The 2,440-nt window shown below is 44.4% G+C and overlaps 1 long non-coding RNA gene across 1 annotated transcript; it reads left to right on the forward strand.

The window, feature by feature from the left end:
- The first annotated feature begins 114 nt into the window (after positions 1 to 114).
- LOC126495998 (uncharacterized) lies at positions 115 to 2,321 on the forward strand. Its single transcript, XR_007590266.1, has 3 exons — positions 115 to 830; positions 1,464 to 1,548; positions 1,922 to 2,321. It is a non-coding gene; the product is annotated as an uncharacterized lncRNA (long non-coding RNA).
- Positions 2,322 to 2,440: the final 119 nt, after the last annotated feature.

The following is a 2,440-nucleotide window of genomic DNA, read 5'->3' on the forward strand; positions in this document are numbered from 1 at the left end:
CCCCCCCCCCCCGCCCCGGTTCAATTTCTAACACCTGCAGGTAGTTTGCAATTAAATGTAACTCCAGTTCCAGGGAATCTGATGGCAGTGCATTCACATGGTACACAGACATACATGTAGGCAAAACACTCATACACATAATAATTAAAAGATAAATAAAAAAGAATAAAGACGCCTAAAAAGAAATAGAGAAATCTGAAAGAAAATAACAAAGAAGAAAGAATTACCCATGGGCTTATCCCTCTTAGAAAATGTTATTCTTTATCTTGCTCCTTCCAGCCTTGGACCATATGCAGACTGACATATTTTGCATAGTTTTACCAGAGAATGCACATCCAACTTTGTGTTCTATTTCTTCCTCTTAACATATTGTGTCAGCATAGTGCTATATCGTTAAGATGGCTTGGAGTGAACTTACTTTAAGTCCCTACGTAAGAGTCCACTGAGTTGATTATACATTCTTCCTTCTCAAATGTAAGAAGTCTAGAATCCCTGCAGTAGGTTGTTGATCAGAAAAGCCTCTTTCATGTGGTAAGATCCCCCTCTGCTGGAACTTTGTTTGTTTTATGTACCAAAGATAATTTATTGACTATACAGATTTCATACTTGTGGCACAAATGGGTTTTTCTGAGGTAGTGCTCACATTTTGGAGGGTGATGAGGGGAGGGACTCTGTAGAGCAAGTGTCTCCACATCTGTGGTAATGACAGTGCCTGGACTTATTGGATAACCACATCTTCTCCTCTAGAACCTGTGGACAAAGCTACTGCTCTGAGGGAGTTCCGGGTGCTGCACACCGCCCTGCACAGCAGCTCCTCCTACAGGGAAGCGGTGAGTTCAGCCAAGACTGCAGGAGATGGTGTTGTCACTGGCCAGTGTTCAGCCTGGGAGCTGACAGCACATCGCCACGACAACCAAGAGTTCCTTTGAGAGTTCTTGCCATGTCTGTGGGCCTCAGCAGAATCCTGTCTTTCCTCAAAGAGCCTGTCTCAGTCAGGCATTGGTTGTTGATTCCGTAGGATGCTGCTTAGACAGCCTCTCCTCAGGCTGGTCTTATGGACTGAGTATGGTTACTGTTCTCAGAATCCCTGTACCTTTACTGATGGGTCTTGATCTATGACTCTTGGTGAAGGTGAACTGCCTGTCACCTCTTAAGTATGGATTTCCCCACTGGAGAAATGAGCTGTTGACAGGCAGAATCAATGCAGCTGTGAACATCCTTCCCAATATTTACCAGTGTAAAGTAGTCATTGTATAGAGCATGGATCTGGAGAAATTGTTGTTGGTCTTGTTTTAGAAGTATAGGGATGGTGGTGGGGAACCATAGAGACTGTTCCCTTGTGGTGGTATGTATACAAGCATTCTATACAAACATTCAGAGGGAGGAAGTCAAGAAGAGTGTGGGCACTTGGTGACTGTATGGCACTAGGTAGAATTCTAAGCCATCCCTGTTTTCTTCTGCAGGTCTTTAAGATGCTCAGCAATAAAGAATCTCTAGATCAGATCATTGTGGCAACCCCAGGTCTCAGCAGTGACCCCATTGCCCTAGGTAAGTACAAGAAAAGATTTAAAGAAATGTAAGGAAAAGGAAAAAACTAGGAGCAAAAGGGGGCTCTGACCATCTTTTGAAGAAGCACTGCTGTTGAGGGACGAGGGAACATGATCAAGGTTCATTCCACAAACCTAGCCCCTAAGGGCTCTCAGACCTCCACTGTTGCAGCTCTGTGTGCTAAGTGCAGGAGAATGTGGGGACAGCTGGAGCATTCCCACTGGAATAAGATGCCCTCGACTTCATTTCTTCCTTTCTCAGGAGGGCTGGTTTGGGGTCCCGTTGAGTTGCTTGCTTTGAGATTTAATGCTGCCTTTTCCTTCTGGATATGGCTAGATTTCCACTGTCTAAGAGAAATCTTGCTATCTTCCAGGGGTTCTCCAGGACAAGGACCTCTTCTCTGTCTTTGCTGATCCCAACATGCTGGATACGTAAGTATAACCATCATTTTGTAAAGTACATTCCTCATGCGATCAGCTAAAAACCTGGTTGTTGCCCTGGGATCTCTTCTTGGAGCCAGTCTGTCACCAGGTCTGCTTTCTAAATGTGTCGAGATGGAAGGAGCAGCAAGGACTGCTTAAGAAATAGAAAAGCGGGCTGGAGAGATGGCCCAGAGGTTAAGAGCACTGACTGTGCTTCCAGAGGTCCTGAGCTCAATTCTCAGCAACCACATGGTGGCTCACAACTATCTGTAATGAGATCTGGTGCCCTCTTCTGGCCTGCAGCCATACATGCAGACAGAACACTGTATACACAATAAATAAATAAATAAATAAATAAATAAATAAATAAATAAATAAATCTTAAGAAAAAAGAAATAGAAAAGCCCAAGGGTAGGGGCACATGAAGTGTGTCCCAATGAAGCAGTATGGGGAGGGAGGGAGGAATGGGG

This window comes from Alexandromys fortis, unplaced genomic scaffold (assembly GCF_014885135.2).
Source record: "Alexandromys fortis isolate MF-2015 unplaced genomic scaffold, M_Fortis_MF-2015_v1.1 scaffold_777, whole genome shotgun sequence".
Lineage (NCBI taxonomy): Eukaryota > Metazoa > Chordata > Mammalia > Rodentia > Cricetidae > Alexandromys > Alexandromys fortis.